The following is an 18510-nucleotide window of genomic DNA, read 5'->3' as shown; positions in this document are numbered from 1 at the left end:
CTGCAGGGGCTTTGTGAAGCAAAGCCTCTCTTCTATCCTTTCCCGTCTCAGCTGAGAGGGCTGTCACAAGCTCCCTGGTTCTGTTTGGTTGGTAACGCTGTAGTTCGAGTTGTTTGTTTGCCTTGTTGTACATACCAGTCAAAAGCTGTTCTTCCTATCGCCAGATCTTTACCTGAGAGCCCCTTCATTTCAAAATTCAGAATTATAATAATTTGGAGGGAGGGGGGTCTACATTTTTCATTCCGGGGGAGGCTCCTGCCCTCCCTCACAGACACCCATCTTACAATTACAAATGGCTACACCTGCGCTAACAATACATTACACCATGGAAATCTCATTTAAGGGTCAAAAAAGGCATTTATTAGATTATTAGAACAATGCTATGTAAAAATATACAAATACTGTTATGTAAGGATATACAAATATACAAGTACCAACTTAAATTATGTTAAGAAAAGATAATTTATTTCCAGCCTCTACAACAACTCACTATACATAAAAATCAATTAGATGTTTAACCATTTATTACATATTACTAAAAACATATGGCCCATATAGAAATACAAAAATATACTTTCCCTCTCTAAATAACAGTATACAAATAGTGGTCATCACAGATAACAGAATTATACAACTCTACTACTCCATATCATGTCAATCCATATCCTATATCAACATACAGATAAAAATATAAAAATACACATACCTATCTATGCAAATACAATATACCTATTTAAAGAGCAAAATAACTATAATTCAGTTGAAATATACACAACTGTATCTCCTAGGTATAAGGAGATAGAATTTAACACAACTGTAACAACATATATGTATACTTATATACATGTACAAAATTACAAACATGTATGTGTATATATCCATACATATGTACAAAGAATACATCCATAAATAGAAAAACATATATATAGAAATATTTCTATACAAATAGGAATATACATATATACATATATAAATAGCCACATAATTATCCCTCTTTATGCATGAGTCCGTTCTTCTTTAAACAGAGGGAACTCAGCCCCCCCATCTTCAAAGCCTCTCCCTCAGTCTCTTCCAACTGTGCAGAGCAGCTCTCCTGGACAAGGACAGCAGATGGGACATCTGGGAGGCAAAGGGAACACCGAGTCATTATTGGGACCTTTCCCTTGGCAGCACCTGCCCTTCCAGCAGGGAAGGGAAAACCTCAGAGCCTCCCCAGGAGGGCTGAAAGAACAAGCAGGCCGAGCGGGCCAGTGTGTGGCGAGCGCAGGCGCGGCGGGACTGTCCCGCAGCCCCCGGCAGCCCGGCACAGCTCCCGGCCCCTGCCGGCACAGCTGCCTTGCCCAAGGACAGCCCCTGTGCCGGCCGGGGCAGCAGCGCTGAGCAGCCCCAGCATGGGCAGAGGCTGCTCCTGCCCAGCCGGGCAGCGCCCACGGCTAAAGCCCACGCCACCCTCAGCACCGCGCGGCCTCACCGGCCCTGTGGCCTCACCCAGGCTCTCGGGGTGGCAGCAGCAGCAGCTCCCTGTTCGCTGCTCTTGCTCGTGGCCTTCAGCTTCTCCCTGCTGGCTCCTGGCAGTGTCTGGCTGGCCTCAAGGTCTTCAGGGCAGCTGTGGCAAAAGTGGAGGCTTTGGAATTGGTTCCAAGGCCTGGCAGAGCTGCAGTCCCTGACCCCTCTGTGCTCCCTGCTGGCCCCTCCATCCCCTCAGCCCCGCCGTCCTCTCGGCAAAACCCCAGCCCCCCCTTCAGTTTCTTCAGCCCCTCGCAGTCCTCTCACCCCTCTCAGTCCCTTCTGACCGGTTCTGTCCCCTCAGAGCCGGCACCCCCCTCTGCCTGTGCCACCTCCCTGTCACCTCAGTGCCACCATCGCACTCTGCTCCCCCACAGCCCTCAGTGCCCCCAGCAGCTCAAGGTCACCGTCCCTTCAGCGTCACCGCCTCCTCGGCCCCCTCAGTCTCACCGTCCTTCAGCAGCTCCTCAGGGGACAGTGCCAGGGGCCACCAGCAGCTCCCACCGCTCCAGGGACAGCTGGCGCTGGAACTGCTGCTCCACCGGGCCCGGCCCAGCACAGGAAGAGGGGACAGAGGGGGCGCAGGGGGAAAAACAAGAGGTGAAAAAGGCAGCCGAGGGGGGAGAGAGGTTAAAATGCAGCCTAAGGCTACACAAACATAAACCTATCCCTCTGAACATCTATATTTCTCTTCAAATATGCCTATATGCATTTATAAATAGAACTGTCTATATATGTATATATGTATATTAATTTTACTCTTGACATATATAAATTTCAATCAGAAAATCTATAAATGCAATTCCATATAAAAAATATATCACATTTTTAACTATCTATATCTACACTTAACTAGACAGATCTCTAAACAGAGATCTTCTATAGAATCTATATTATATATAAATATATAAAATAATTCAATCTATAGAAACAGACCAGAATCTATAAACGTAACTATAAGCATTACTAAGTAGAACTACAGAAAGCTATAGATGTAAAACAGAGGGATTGTGCCTGCCTGATGGTCACAGGCCCTCCCTCTGTCTCTTCCTGCCGTGCAGGGCAGCCCTCCAGGAGACGTCTCTCAGGCATCTGGGAAGCAAAGGGAACACGGAGTCAATATTGGCCCCTGTGGGTGGGGCCCTGTTTCCCTTGGGCAGCCATTGTCCTATCAGGGACTGGAGAAGATGGTCTGAAAGGTAGACTCTCCCTTGGGAATTTGAAGCCTGCTCTTTCAAGAACAGGGATCCTTCCAAGTTTCCAAAACTGTGTGAAGCATTCAAGTATCTCAATAAAGTCTCGGTTCCCACAGTGCAAATGGCACGCACGAGAGCTTGAAACACAGGCGGTGCCAGCTGCCACATAGAAGGCCGGACTTGGTTTTTTTCTCTGTGCTGACAGAAAGACCTCAGGCCTCGCTGCAGTGGCTGAGGCTGAAGGGTGCTGTGAGCTGAATCATGAAGCAGCTCCATGATGTCAGATCTACAAACTGCCCTCTACAATGAGCAGTAGATGCTCCAGCTTGACCATCAGCTCTGACAGGACAAGCTGGTAGGGAAAGAGCTCCCTAGAAGGCCTGCAGGCTGCACCGACTTGGCTGAGGATTGGATCCAAAGGGCTTCCTCTCTCCTCTTAGTCTCGCTGATGTGGGGTCCCTCAGGCTTTTTTTTGTGTTACCGGAGTTGTCATTTTTCCATTAATTGGCCTCTGATGTTCTGCTCTCTTTGTTTTCCTTGTGTCTCAGGGCAGATACCAGCAAACTGATACTACAGTCAGTGATTTGGACTTCTGCCCTCATTTTTCACTCTTTTTTCTCCCTGTTACTGCAAGAGGTGCTCAGCCTGGTTTCCCCTGTCACGCTGCAGAAAACTGATCCATGGACTTCAGCACAAAACTGGGACACCCAGCTTGGTGACACAGCTGCCACAAGGTCAGATTTACTCCCAGCTCTCTTGTCACAGCACAGGACTCAGTGTCAGAGCCTCTGGAAAAGTGTGGAGGGCAGGGCTTGAGGAGCTTGTGTCAGTGCAGGACTTGAACTAAAGGCAGCAGGAAGCACCAAGCCTGCCGACAAGAACTCAACTCTCCTGATCTCCCTTCCTGCCAGGGACAGGCTCAAAGCAGCCATGGGCCAATGGGGCTCAAACCAATGTGGGCTCTCTCCTTACCAGGCTCCTCAGGCTCTGGGGAACTGTCACCGCAGTTCTCGGTGCCAGATGAAGCTTCCTCTGCTGCAGCCTCGTTCACGGGTTCCCCTCCTGAGGACTCGGAGGCAACATGAATATTCCCCTTGAATGAAAAGCAGAAAGAAAGAAACCCAAAGATCACATTTTCTTGGAATCACATCAGGGCTACAATAACCCTTCTCCACTCCCAAAGGGCAGGGAGCAGAGGCAGGGGGGGCGGAACACCCCACACGGTTCACATGATAAATCTTTTCAAATCAGGATTCCATGGCCAAGGCTAAGTGGAAGCTTTTACAAAATGACCTCTGAGGCAAAACGTGAACGCAGAAAACCAGAAGACACCGAATGAGGGCATGTGCCCTCATGCTCTGACCCTGGCTTACCCCACGAGCTGTAAGAAATCAGCCAGCAGAAAGCCAGGGGCTCTCCTTGTTGCCAACACAGCTGTCAGTAAGGGCAGAGCTCGTTCCCAGCACTGCCCAGGGCTGTGTGCTGCAAAGCCACACACAAAGCACACATTTGTGGCTGGGAGTCTCACCACCCCACCACAAGCGCTCAGGCAATCCATCACAACGTGGTGCTTCTGAGCCACAGAGCTCTCGGTCCAGCCCCTTTTATTCCCATCCAGTGGGGTTACCTGAGCAGAGGGAGACTTCTCAGACAGGGATCTCCTGATCTCCCGAATCATTTTCTCCACAGCTAGGCCAAGATCCAGCAGTGGAGATTCCTCTTCCTTAAGCGCGCTCCCTGCTCAGGCCGTTGATGCTGTTGCACAGGCGGCACTGTCAGGTGGAGCACTGGAGGCTGACGTGCCCGGAGTGGCTGCAAGAATCCAAACACCTTGTGGTCAGGCTCCAGAAGGTGGCCTTGGGATGCAGAGCTCTACTGCTGCCTTGGATGCAACATCACAGGAAAACCAGGCAGAGAACCTTTTCGCCTTCTAGGACCCCCTTCCTAGCAGGCTTGACAATTTCTGTCTCAGAATGACACAGCATTGTGGGAAAACACTTCCAACCGCCACTTCTCATGACCTTTTGGAAAAGCAAGGCTAGAATTCTTTTCCTACCTGGTGGGTTGTAGGCTGGGGGCTGCTGCTCCCTGTGGAGCTGCTGGAAGCTGCAGGGCTGGCTCCTGACCACCTCCCGGTCGGCCAGAGGCAGCTGCTCCCCACAGAGCTCCTGGAAGTGGCTGGGGGGCCCCTCCCGGCCGAGAAACAGCGGCCGCTCCCCGTGGAGCCCGAGCAAGTTGCAGGGCGGGATTCGGAGCAGCTCCCGCTCGGCGGGCAGCGGCCGCTCGCCGTAGAGCTCCTGGAAACGGCTCGGCCCCTCGCAGCGGGCCGGCCCCGGCCGGTCCCTGTGCAGCAGGTAGAAGCCGCAGGGCGGGCGCCGGGTGAGCAGCGGCCGCTCCTTGGGGCGCTGCTGGAAGCGGCCGGGCTGGGGCCTGCGCAGCTCCCGCCAGTCCGGCAGCGTCCGCTCCCTGTGCAGCAGGAGGAAGCCACTGGGCAGGGGCCTGAGCGGCAGCGGCGGCCGCTCCTTGGGGAGCGCCTTGAAGCCACTGCGTCTCTCCCGCCCGTCCGACAGCGGCCGCGCCCTCGGCAGCTGCCGGAAGCACCTGCGCCTGTCCCCGCCCGCCGGCGGCGGCTGCCTGTTGGCCGCGGTCCGGCGCTTGATGCGGCGCAGGAGCTCGGGGCAGTCGCGGCGAAAGCAGGGGTTTGTGTAGTGGAGCCAGGCCCCGGCACCACCCGGCGCAGCCGCGCCAGCCCGGCCCGGCACCTTGCGGAAACCGTAGCGGTAGAGCTGGCGGACGAAGCTGCGGAACTGAGTGGCTCTGAAGGTGTGCGGGGCTGGCCCCTGGTCACCGCCCGGGCTGAGCAGCTCCCGCTCGAAGAGGGAGCGGTCAATGAGCAGCCCCTGGGCTTGGCTGTCCCAGCGCACGGAGAGGACGCGGGGGCTATTGACAAGGAGCCACAGCTTAGCAGGGAAGCTTTTGGCGTTGAGCCCGGCGGGCAGCGGCACCTCCGCCATGGTCGCGACCTGTCTCCGACTGTTCGCCGCAACGGCCGCGCCGCAACGGCCTCGGCTGCGCCGGCGGCGCGCGGCCTGAGGGGGGCGCTGCGCTCAGCCCCGCGCGCGCCCGGCGCGGCCTCGGCACGGGCCAGACTCGGCGGGGACGAGCGCGTCAGAGCCGGGGCTGCGGGCACAGCGCGGCGGCTCCGGGGGCTGGCCGGACACGACCCGGCAGGGGAAGGCCCTGGAGAGGGCTCTGGGAGCACTGGCAAGCTCTAGCCCCACACTGTATCCCGTGCCTGCGTCACTGTTGTTGACAGAGGGAAAGGATGTCTTCATTGCCTTCTGTCTTCGCTGGGGATCGAATGAAACAGGGATGTTAGAAAACATTCTTTTGGCCTCCTTTTCAACAGAGTAGCTGTTTTTTTTCTGGCCATCTCTGCCTGTCTTTGGCAGAAGTGGCACATTTCTTGTTCGGAGTCAGCAGCAGCAGGAAGGGGCAGCAATTCTGTCAGCATTGATATCAAAGCTAAAGTGCTGCACCCTGAAGAGATGTTGCTTTATGCAAGTGAAAGAAATTGGCCAGGAAACAAGACTCCTGTTTGATGCCTTTATTAGGATTCAGCTCTTGGGCTGGGGGGCCCAAGGGGTTGTTTGCACCACGGCCATTCCCACTCTGGCAGCTCCAATGAGGAGGCACAATTCAGCTTTGCAACCCACTTTGCAGAGCTGGGGCTTCCCTCCTCATGACAGTAGCCGGGAGGCCTGTTGTTCTGCTTCATTGTCTAGGGGGGAGGTCAGTCCCTTCCAATCCTCTTGAGGTCATGGTGACGCAGGAAGATGGTTTCTAAGCAGGCTTAGGTGATGCAGGGAGATGATCTTTCATCATAGCTTGCTAGAATATGTTTTCTTGTCCTTTTATTCCTCTGCTAGCTCATTGTTTTGGTGTCCTGCACGCCTTAGTTTGCATATTACTCGGTTGCACAGCTTCATGGGACTTTCTTTGTTCTAGTGTGGCACAGCATCCCTGGGCGCAGTTTCTGTGGCATACCTTTCTAATGGATATCTTTTGTTAGTGTGGCCCGGTCCCCATGGGAGCAGTTTTGTTACATAGCAGCAAGGAAGTAAGGGAAAGGGCTAGAGGAGAGTATCATAAGACCCTTTAAAACACTTCAGAAACCAGTAAGTAATTAACATTACTAATAACCATCGGAGTAAACAAGGGGTACAAGGTTTACAAATGGGATAATGTGAAAAACGAGGGTCACATAACTTTTATAGAATTTAAAAGTTTAATAAAAAAAAAAACAATTAGGAGAAAAAAATAAAGTGTACAGATACAGCCGGGTGTCTCTGCATTCAGCCAAGAGAGCACACCTTACTAACAAAGGATTGTCCCTTAAAAACAGAATCCTACTACATATCCATAAATTCTCATACATATTCATACATTCTTCTTAGGATCTTTGGTGTTCTTCTGTTTAGTTTTCTCTTGCCCCCTTCCCAATAGATCAATCCTCTTGGCGCCATTGAGATTTACATTCTCTGATATCAGGAATGCAATAAATTCCTCCCCCCAGAGTTCTGGTCACTGCTGTCTTCATCTGGATAAGGTAGTTTACAAAGGCATGAGTCTCTAGCTATTTTTTTTTTCCCTCAGTCTTTGGGTTATACAAACAAAGGCAGTTTTTATTTTAATACTATGCCATAACCTAACATATATGTATTATACTACTACTTCTAAATTTCATCAATAACAGAAATAAAGAAAACTATATTATTACAACAAAATTTCTCATTCTTATACACATAACATTCATTTTAATATTTGTGAAAAGCCAACAATATAAAATGTATCTATAACAAAACCCCCCTTTTTCTTTTCATGAATCATTTGGCTTGAGCAATATTTCTTGTCTTCTAGCCTTTATCATGTGCTCATTTTTTTCCCAAATTAATCTTGCTTCTTCAAGAGGATCTTCTATGTTGTTCTGTCTCTTTAACACCATAATTTTTTGTGCCGCTCTAGATGTAGTCAAGTTTGGATCTATAGGCATTGTTATCACTTGCATACTCTGAACTACTCTGGTGATTAGCTGAATAAAGCAGGGGATTAAACAAGGAAGAAATATCAAGTCAGTTGTAGCACACAAAAGGAAGAAGCCTAACTTTTTCCACCATTCTCTTCCCAATAGATTATCCCACCAACTGCTTTTTAGCATTGGGTCCCATTTTTGAACTGGTACATGTGCTATTTTTCTGATGTCATTGACTATATCCAGAATGGCATCCCCGTTGTCATCTATTTTTAAACAACAATCTGATGTATTAAATTTCCCACAAACACCCCCTTCTTCAGCTAACAAACAGTCTAAAGCTAACCTGTTCTGATATATTGCAGCTCTGGCTTGACGTTGCTGAGTGGATATTAATTCTATTACCCGAGCAGTTTCATTTGTTATTACTTCTACTACTGCCTGGAGCCTTATGATGCGATTTAGCATATAAATTGGGGTTGGGTATCCCCAACTCCCATCTTGTGCCCAGGTGGCTGGCCCATAGGTTTCCAATATGCGCTCAGGGGGCCATTCTTCATCTCCCCATTTTTGAAATCCTCCAATCTCTTCCCTTTTGCTTCTTTTTAGGTCCTCATATACTGGCACTCCTAGTTTGTCTCCATTTGGTCCTGGCAGAAGAAAAAATCCTGGCTGTATAATTCCCAAAGTACAACTCCCTTTCCATTGTGGGGGGACTTTTGGCTATGCTCTTTTTCCACATATCCAAAATAAGCCATCTGGTGCTGTCCAAAAATCAATTTTCTGTTGATTTAAGTTCTCCCAGAGTTTGGAGATTTCAGGTATACTAAAGTAAGGATTCTTGCCTTTATCCTTACATTGAAACAGTTTCGTTTCATTATTATATATGCAATCTCCTTCCTTTGTTTTTCTGGGAGCCCAGTACCAAGTTGGTTCTTCTGGGACCCACCATGTGGAAGTTCCATTACTAACTTTATATCTCTTACAGGGAGTAGTTCCTACTTCATTAAGGAAATTCCTCCCCGTGCGCCAGAGACATTCTTCTCCTATCACTGTTGAGCTTAAAATCCTCCCTTCAGGACAGTTTTCTCTCTTTGTAATTGTCTGGTTCCATTTTAGGAGTTCAACTGGACCTAAACTGCTGCCTTTCTATGGCCATTCTTCTGAAGGGTCAAAGCCCCTCCACATACCCAACAGTTAGTGATGCTAAGTTCCTTACTGATTCTCTCTCCCAACTCCACAAACTGTTTTTTTCCCAGTCTTGAGCTATCTATTTCTTTTTCTAATTGTTGTTCCAGTTTTGTATACAAATCTTGAAGTGAAACTGACACAGGATTAGATTGCTGTGCTGGTTTTGCCTTTTTGCTTATCAGTTGTTCTTTTCCTAAATCTTGGGGTTTGCTCCCAATAATATGTGTAAAACAAATCCATCTCTCCCCTTTTGGACATTCACTTCCTAACCTATTACTACTTGCTCCCAAATTTTCTGTAACCCAGTATTTTTTCCCATTATGCATACAGTGACCTAGTTTGGATGGGTTATAACAGTGACTGTTGCTACGGGTATGAGTGACAAAAAAGGAACCTCAGAGTCTTTGCACATACAGCTTTCGGTAGCATTTATGGCACGTGTTTGCTGGTATTCCAAAAGAGAAAAGACAAAAAATGAGTGACAAAAAAAGGAGTAACATGTTGGAGTCTGAGATACAGACTGTGTGCCCTTGTTTTTAATATTTAGTTCTAAGATTCAAGAAAACACTGAATTTCATATAATATGAAATTCATGAGCATGTTTTCATAGTGATACATGAAAACAAATGCTAAAGTTAGATAAGAAAGGTAGGTGTGTAGATTAGAAAGTTTCTTAAATCACTGGGTGAAAAAAATAGTTTAGAGAACAGGAGACAATATGGAGGATACTTTGAAATGGTCGGAGGGCTAACTCACCACCTCCAAATGTTGTTTGTCTCATTACCTTTTTATTTACTTTCTGGCAAGTTATGCGTCTCTCAGTTACTTGTTTTGCCACTCCAAAGATCCCAATACACCCATAATTCCTTAAAAAGTGATCACACAAAGCTTGAGTGCCCCAATGAGTTTTTTGATGCATATCTTCTAGTATTTTTCTAGTGAGTGACTTATTAAGTAACTGTCTTCCATCAGGGAGCCTCCATTTTCCACACTCATCCTGTTTTCCCCCTATCTTGTTTAACTGCTTTTCTTCTGCTTCACTGAATTTGGGAATTGTCCATTTTTCCATGTCCGGACTTAGAATTAACAGAACTCTTTTGATCCCATGTTCTGCTGCATCTTTAGCTTCTTGATCTGCCAAATTATTTCCTCTTATTTCTGAGGTAATTCCTTTTTGGTGACCCCTAACTGTGGGTGCGGAGGAGCCCGCTGGGCCCGAGATACTGGCCCTCCCCTGGAGAGGAGATACTTCTCTGTAAGAGCGACACAATGTTGCTCCCAGGGGTCTTTGAGTTAGTTATGTTAAACTGTTGTGTTTCATTGGTGTTCCCCCCCTGCTGTCCCACCCCGATACAGGTATCTGGGGCTTCCCCCCGCCCCTCTCCTTCCCCATAAATATCCCGGGTTTTCCTCTGTTCGGGAGATTCGCTGTTACCGGCACCCTTCGCCGAAGCTTTGCCTGAATAAAGGCTTGTGCCTTGGTGGAACGCTGGACCAGCTGTCTCGTCCCTGCTTCCTGTGTTGCCTGCCCGCCGCTGCTGCCGAGCTGAGCTGAGCTGAGCTGAAATCACTATACTATTACTGAGCTGAGCTAGAATCACTCGACTGCTCGAAGCTGCTCGCATGCGCTTCGGGCCAGCCTTTTTCAAGGCTGCTTCTGGAGAAGTCGCGGTGCTCCGGGCTTTCCACCGCCGCGGCACCTAACATGTACTACTGCTATCTCTTCAGGCAGTTTTAATGCTTCTAAAACTTCTAAAATGACTCCTTCATGTATCAATCCTTTTCCCTTTGAATTTAGTAATCCTCTTTCCTCCCAGATTTTTCCAAAAGTATGTACCACTCCAAAGACATACCTTGAATCAGTGTAGATGGTTCCCTTTTTATGTGCTAAATGTTCTAATGCTCTTTTTAGAGCATATAATTCACAAGTTTGAGCTGACCAATTTGAGGGTAATTTTCCTTTCTCGACAGTTTGCATGTTTCTCCCATCAACTACTGCATAACCTGACATCCTTTTCCCATGTAAACATCTGGAAGAGCCATCTACATCTATTATTTCCCCTTCTGAGAGAGCTTGTTCTTCAAGATCTTCCCGAACCTTAGTCTGATATTGGATCATTTCCAAACAATTAGGAGTTAAGTCACTTTTTGGTTCTCCATACAAAAATTGAGCTGGGTTTAAACTTTTACTTACTTCTAGTGTCAAATCATGGCTGTCTATTAGGATTGCTTCAGATTTTAACATTCTAGAATCTGAGAACCTTTTCTCAGCTTTCTGGTTTAGCACATTTCGGACTGCATGAGGTGTGTACACAATTAGTTTGCTTCCAAAAGTAAGTTTACGGCTCTCTTCTACTAGGATTGCAGTAGCTGCTCCAGATTGAATACATACTGGCCAGCCATGACTCACTGGGTCCAGCATTTTTGACAAATATGCTACTGGGTTTTTTACTCCCCCCCACTCCTGGGCTAAAACTCCATGAGCTACTCCGCTTTCCACATTCACGTACAGATAAAAGGGTTTTTCTAATGATGGCAAGCTTAAAGCTGATACTGAGGCTAGTTTTAACTTTAATTCTTCTAATTTGCTATCATCTTCGTGGGTCCACTTTACTTCTTCACCTTCTACCAATTTCCCATATAAAAATTTTACTGCTTGTGTATAGCCTTCGATCCATAATCTACAATACCCCAATAATCCAAGCAATTTCTTAATCTCCCTTTTTGAAGAGGGGGGAGCAGGGGGAGAGATAGAATTCCTGCCATCCTCTCAGGGTTTAGCTTTCGGCTACCCTTGCTTATTAAATGTCCGAGGTATTTTACTTCTGATTCTACAAATTGCAATTTACCTTTTGATACTCTTAGTCCTTTTTCCCCAAGGAAATTCTGAAGTTTTATAGTAGCCTCTTTAACTTCACCTTCAGCTTCCCCTGATAACAAAAGATCATCAACATATTGGATAATTTGTATTCCTGGAGGAGTGGGGAAAGTTTGTAATACTGTTTCTAAAGCTTGCCCAAATAGGTTTGGAGATTCAGTAAACCCCTGTGGTAATTTTGTCCATCTCAGTTGTTGCTTTCTCCCAGTAGTGGGATCCTCCCATTCAAAAGCAAAGATATGTCGGCTTTCCTCAGCTAATGGACAAGCCCAAAAAGCATCTTTAAGATCTACCACACTGAACCACTGGTGCTGGGGTGGAACTTTGCTTAGGAGGGTATAAGGATTTGGAACTACTGGGTAACGGGTCCGAGTTCTTTTGTTAACTTCCTGTAAGTCTTGTACTCATCTGTAATTCCCATCAGGTTTCTTTACGGGGAGAATAGGGGTATTATGAAGGGACATACAAGGTTCTAATGTCCCATCTTTTATTAGTCCTTCTATCACTGCTTTTCAACCTTCTCTTCCTTCTAAGCATATGGGATACTGACGCACACGTATGGGGCATTCTTCTCTCTCAGTTGTGACCCTTATGGGGTCAATATCCAGTCCTCCCCTATTTCCTTCCCCAGCCCAATAAACTTCTTTGTTTATTTTATCTTCATCCTCTAGGTTCAATTTTAGAACTTTGGCAGTCATTTTCCCTTCTTCAGGTATAACTCCTATTCCTAGCTTCACTTGTAAATCCCTCCCCAGTAAGTTGCTACCTGCTCCAGGGACTAACAAAACATTCCCCATCCAAATTTTAGTTTCTCCCTCAATCACCACATCTTTGATGACTGGACCTGTGAAACATTCTCCTTTTGCCCCTGCTACTTTTACAGTCTCTTTACTTACATCACAACCTGTTGGAATCCATAATAGACAGGTCCTCTCTGCCCCCGTGTCAACAACAAACTCCAATTCTTCCTCCTGGGGACCTACTTTTAAGGTTATCACAGGCTCCAGATGGTATTTGTCCCCAAGAAAATAGAGCCTATGACTCCCCTATTCTTCTTCTGGGCCTATTTCTTGGAAAATTTTCTGGTCCTTCAATAGGTGAGGACGTTCTCTCCTGTAGTGCCCTTTCACCCCACAGTGATAACAGGTGTTCTTAAAGTGCTCTTGGGATTCTATTTGTACTGAGGTTTTGTGTTTTTCCTTTTCCCTGCCCCTAAACCCTGGATGCCTAGGGGTAGTATTTAGAGGCTCCAAATTTCCAAATTTCTCTGGAAACTACTTTCTCCCATAGCTGCTACCAGGATTTTTGCTTCTTCTTTAGCTTTTTCTTCATCTCGTCTTACATATACCTTTTGAGCTTCTTTGAAGAAATCATTTAAAGGTTTGTCATGCCAGTTTTCTATTTTTTCCAGTTTTTTCCTAATGTCTGGCCAGGCATGGGTGACAAAATTACCTCTTAAAAGGGTTTGCCCTGCTATTGTCTCAGGATCTATCCCAGAATATTGTTTCATATCCCTCCGGAGTCTTTCTAACCATTCAGTTGGGGTCTCCTCCTTTCCTTGTTGTCCTTCAAATGCTTTTTTTGCATTTTGCCCTCGAGGTGCTGCCTCTTTTATTCCTTTGATTATCAGATTACGATAATCATTCCTATTTCTTCGTCCTGCCTCATCATTTTGATTCCAATTGGGAGGTACCATTGGCATTTTCTGGTCCCCTGGTGGTCCTTGCTGGTTTTCCTTTTCCCATATTTTCATGCCAGCGACCCTAATCATCTGTCTCTCCTCTTGGGAAAATACAATTTTCATTATTGATTCCATTTCTTCCCAAGTAAATATGTTGGGACCTAAAAATTGCTCCAATTGCTCTGCTGTACTTCTAGGATTTTCTAGTAGTCCTTTTAGCTCCTTTTTAAAATCTCTGACTTCTGAGGAAGTCAAAGGGGCATTTACAAATCCCGTATTTCCCCCTCCCATTGGGATTTCTCGTCATGGGAATAAACTAGTAGCCTTTCTGTATTGTTTTGGGGAGTGTTATAAATGCAAAGGCAAATTTGGGATAAAATCAAAGAGAAATTTATTAATAAACAACATAGAAAAAAACAGAGAGAAAAACCACAATAAAAATGATCAGCGCAGCGCTGGGTGGACAGGGCCTACACCCGAGGTGTAGGTTTCCCAAATCCACGTCTGAGCGCTCTAAGCCTTGGGGTTTTATAGGATTTTTAAGTTCTCAGGCTAAAATTCCGAGCAGGCTCCATTCACCGAGGATTCTTGATTGCTCGGTGAATAGATTTCCTGGCTTGGAAGAATAGACCTGACTTGAGTCCGGACAGAGTCTCCTCATATGCAAAAAGACTCTGTATATATTTTAATTCTGAGTTATCAATGTGATCCAGGGTTGGTGCTGATGGAAATCTCGACGGAGCCTTCCCCTTTGTTTCCAATGATTGCTTTTTCAACACCGGGATGTTCAGGTCTGGCAAGGCCTATCTTTTGGGGCTTGTCTTTCTTTTGTCGATCAGATTGTTCCCTACAGGAATCTGCAGGGCGTAGCTCGGGTCCGGAGGCAGGTAATTTCCCCCGAGCCAGCTTCACTGTCGTTTTGATGATCCGTGTCCTGTCTGTTTGTCCGAGTTGATGGGCCTGCTTGAGTTCGTTATCTGGGTGTGGGTGGCAATCAGTGGTTTTTCGGAGAGAATCCCGTTCTCCCCCTCCGCAAGGAGAGGCCTTTTACATTTCATATTTTTGTGTCATTGCAAACACATTTGTCTTAGTTATAACCTTCGAATTTTTAATACAAACAATAATTTATTGCAGGGAGGAGTCAGGGGAAACCCGCTTTTGAACTAAGTTTCCTGTATTTTGGTATGGTACCTCTCCGTTAAGGGAGAAATTCTTTAGGACCGCTGCGTCCATGGCAGAGGTTGATGGGATGGTGAAGGCAGGGATCCGTCCCGCCGCTGAGTCCTCCAAGGGGGGGCCGTAGGCAGGAACTGGTAGCGGAACCACCGAGAGAGCGGAGTCTCTCGGCGGGAAGCAAAGCGGGGCGTGGACAGTCTGCACGTGTCTCCTGGGGCAGGAGCAGCGGTGCCCAGCGCAGCCGGCACGGACACAGCAACCGGGGCCGGGATGGCCGGGGCAGCTGCGGGAAAAGTGGCCGGGGGTGGGACAGCGGGGGTGCCCAGTGCGGGCAAAGCAGCCGGGGCCGGGGCAGATGGAACGCCCGGCAGGGCCGGCGGGGTGCCCAGTGCGAACCACGCGGCTGAAGCCGGGGCAGGCGGGACCCCCAGCGGGACATCTGCAGCAGGCAGGGGACCAAGCAGGAGAGGAGGGGGTAACACTTCTAAAGGGTCCCAGCTTTTCTCTTTCCTTTTTTCTTCTGGTTTTGTCTTTGAGAATTCTGATATTTCTAGAATTTTTACTCTCTCAGAGTTTGTGTCCCCCAATATCCAGCATGCTGCATATTCTTTCTCCTCTGCATTAAACGGTTCTTTTGAATTTACAAAGACGTTTAAAGCCTGACAAATCCAAGTTTCAAAAGAACCATATCTAGGCCAACAAACGTGGTCAGATCTTACTTCCTTGTTTGCCCATTCGATCATGCAAAAATTAATCATCTTTCCTCTATCCTTTTTCCTTGTACTTGGGGTAATATCCCAATTAGCTAACATAACTCCCAAAGGACTATCTTGGCGTATTTCTTCTAGCTATTTCTTTTTACCTTTGTTTTTCCCCAAACCCGACTTACTGGTTTTCTGCCCCACTTTTTTTTTTTTTGGTGCAGTTGCTTTTTAGTTTGTAAAGGATACAACAGATAACTCTCAGTTTCTTGTGTTTTAGTAACAAATTTATCTTCCCCCCCAGGGAAGCCACAGGGTAGCATAGTCACTCTCTGAAGGCCCAGTGGTGAGGAAACGTAAATAATAAACTGAATCTTCTCTTTTCTTTCGGGAGAATAACAACTTCTTCCATGCAAGCATTAATGTATTAAAAGACATTTTCTAGTTAGCCTGGAAAAGTAATTTCATCAGGCGCAAAAGGAATTCAAAGAGAGCAAAGCAACTATCTGCCCTGTCAGACAGTGATGATTGCTAGTTCTAACTACTAAACAAAAGAACAAGCTGAAAATGTTCATCTAGAAACCTTAAGTGCTTGCTAGTTGTTGTTGTGGAAAGAGTTTTCCTTTTTATTTCTAATTCTTCATAAAATATATGTTATACATGACAAGAATTCCATTCATGAGAAAGATTTCTGGAAATGGAAACAGTATTTAAGAGTATTTAATGGTGTACTCAGAATTAATGTTATGCTATTGAAAGGTAAAAAAGCCCAAGGATTGTCTCACTGTCATATTCATACAGCTGGTTGTTTTAATTATTTTCCTCAAAGGATTTCAGATTACAGGACTGTCCTGGGCAGGTAATAAATATATTCATTTTTGGATGAGTTGTATTAGTGGTTCCCTTATGAGATTAGATATTTATTGCCTTGGACGGCTTTGCATTTTTCAAAAAGGTATTTGTATTTCTTTGGGAAGTGGGAGTGCCTGTATGTGATCCTGCTTACTCCATTGAGACAGCTTTGATTTTGCTTCCCAAAATGAAAAAAGCAGAAGACTGTAGCAGAAACTAAGCACAGAAGACATTTAATATATTGCTGTTGGTCTTTGCTATACTCATGCTAAAATTGTGTGAAAATGTCAGGGTGTTCTCTTCCCTTCATTTTCCCTTCCTGCTTTCCTGACAAATTCAGTATTTTTTCATATTTTCTACCACTTTTATGACCTTTGAATATGTTCTTTCCACTCCAGTCTGATAATCTTATATTGATTTATGACTGTACTGATACAATGGTTTACATCCTTTATCTTCATGGCATTTGAGATACAGCTTTCTATTATCTTAATAAAGTTTCAAAGTTGCTTGTATGTGCTAAAAGTATGAAGAATTGGATTTCTACTGCATGCTGCTGTTGCTTAAATTTATTTATAACTTGATCCAGTTTATTGTGCCACTGATTAATTCACTGTAAATAAATGAGGCATGGCTTGGGGAGTTGGACTGATGGAACTGTAGGCCTATTTTGGCCAGCTGTCCAATCATATATAACCACGCAAAACAAATTCTTAAAATAATTTAGAGTGGGTTGTGCTGCCAAGCCAACTGGACAATTTTCTGTGTGCTGTGCAGGTGTTTAGGCACAGTTTGAATGCACCTGAAAGTATTAGCATGGCTGAATGAACTGCATCCACCAAGAGCATAGAGATTTTTATCTGTGCCGGGTCATGGTTGTGGCCCCTGCAGGACTGGGATTTATTCACCTCTTTTATTTACCTACTGTGTGTAATTAGATAAATTTTATGAAATGTTTTCTTACTCTGCTGCTATATTATGCAATATTAGAACTGCAAGCATTAGAAATGAATTGGGGAATTTTGCAAAGCTGTGAGAATGAACTTTGCAGGCTTGTTTTCAGCCACATCTGGCCCAGCTACCACACATATGATGCATCTCTTTTAATTTTAACATTGCCCAGATGCAGCAATTAATTTTTCTTTGTGTTCCAGAGCGAGCTGCCCATCCTCCTAAACTTATACCAGAGAATGGCAGACGGCCATGTGCTTGCCAAAGAGCCAAACGTTCCCCTGGAAGGATTAGCTTGGACAGAGTTTTGTGTGCTCTTGTATGAGTTGTTGTTGAATGCAATGAGAATGTTGAGAGAATGTTGAAGCCCTGATCTTGAACTTCCACAATGCGAATGAGAGGGTGAGTGTCCCGAGTCACCAGCTGCCTCTTCTGAGTTCAGTGACATTTGTTCACACTGCAGTCTTGTTAAAAAGGACCGATATTCATCCCCCTGCAAGGATTTGAATGTTTACAAATGAATACCATTAACAGTGGCTTGTCCACTGCTCAGTTTGATGGAGTTGCTGCAGGTATTTAGATGTGACTGGAGCGTGCATCAAGTCTCTCAGCTCCACTTTCTCTGCAGGGCATTCTGAAAGGACTATCTGATGCTAGCCACAGGGAGCTAATTAAAAGATAATAAATCCATCTTACTGATGAAGAAATTCCCAGAATGTAGTCATTTACCATCCTAAAGCAAGTCTTTGTTTTACCACAGTCCAGGGCCAAAATACACTTTCTGCAGAAATGCCATCTTCAAATTATGTGCTTATTTGAAAGAATACCAATGTAGGATTTTTTTTTTGTTTGTTTAATTGTAACTTTTGGATCATGACATTTTTATTTAGAAACACAATAGAAATACCTATTACAAAACATGTCAGTATTTGTGTGAAGGAAGAGTTGTTCTTTTCTGAGTAATTTTAATGCAAGTGAGCTTATGTGGCCTTTCTCCCCAGAAATAATTGTGGTTTTAGGAAGGAAAAAACCCCTTTTTAAGTAAGTCAGCTGGCTCCAGAGGCTAAGCTATGCCATTCTTTAAGGTTTCACTGTGTGTTCAAGTTTATTTCTCTTTTAAAGTAGAGAAAAGGGAAGGAAAGGGAAGGGGTTGAATATTGTTGGCAATGTTTATGGGGTTTGTGTCTTACTGTTGCTTGCTTTTTAATTAAGTAATGTTATTAAGACTTACTGTGAGGTCTCTAGGGCACTTCTCATGTACTTAGCAGCTTTTCTGGGATTTTACATTTTCGGTGTTATACAAACCTTTTTTTCCTACAGATCTGTGTTGTCACACTATATCAAGA

General features: G+C 45.7%; 2 long non-coding RNA genes across 2 annotated transcripts; both read right to left on the bottom strand.

Annotated features, from left to right (window-relative positions):
- Nucleotides 1–1053: 1053 nt before the first annotated feature.
- LOC131572935 (uncharacterized) lies at nt 1054–1988 on the bottom strand. Its single transcript, XR_009276092.1, has 3 exons — nt 1957–1988; nt 1489–1606; nt 1054–1119 (listed from the first exon to the last, which is right to left on the bottom strand). It is a non-coding gene; the product is annotated as an uncharacterized LOC131572935 (long non-coding RNA).
- Nucleotides 1989–2485: 497 nt separating this feature from the next.
- Nucleotides 2486–4407, bottom strand: LOC131572933 (uncharacterized). The gene is made up of 3 exons (XR_009276090.1): nt 4330–4407; nt 3675–3795; nt 2486–2598 (listed from the first exon to the last, which is right to left on the bottom strand). It is a non-coding gene; the product is annotated as an uncharacterized LOC131572933 (long non-coding RNA).
- Between the last annotated feature and the right edge of the window lie 14103 nt (nt 4408–18510).

This window comes from Poecile atricapillus, chromosome Z, assembly GCF_030490865.1.
Source record: "Poecile atricapillus isolate bPoeAtr1 chromosome Z, bPoeAtr1.hap1, whole genome shotgun sequence".
Taxonomy (NCBI): domain Eukaryota; kingdom Metazoa; phylum Chordata; class Aves; order Passeriformes; family Paridae; genus Poecile; species Poecile atricapillus.
The sequence above is the reverse complement of the archived record's forward strand: the minus strand, read 5'-3'. Positions and strand labels throughout refer to the sequence as shown.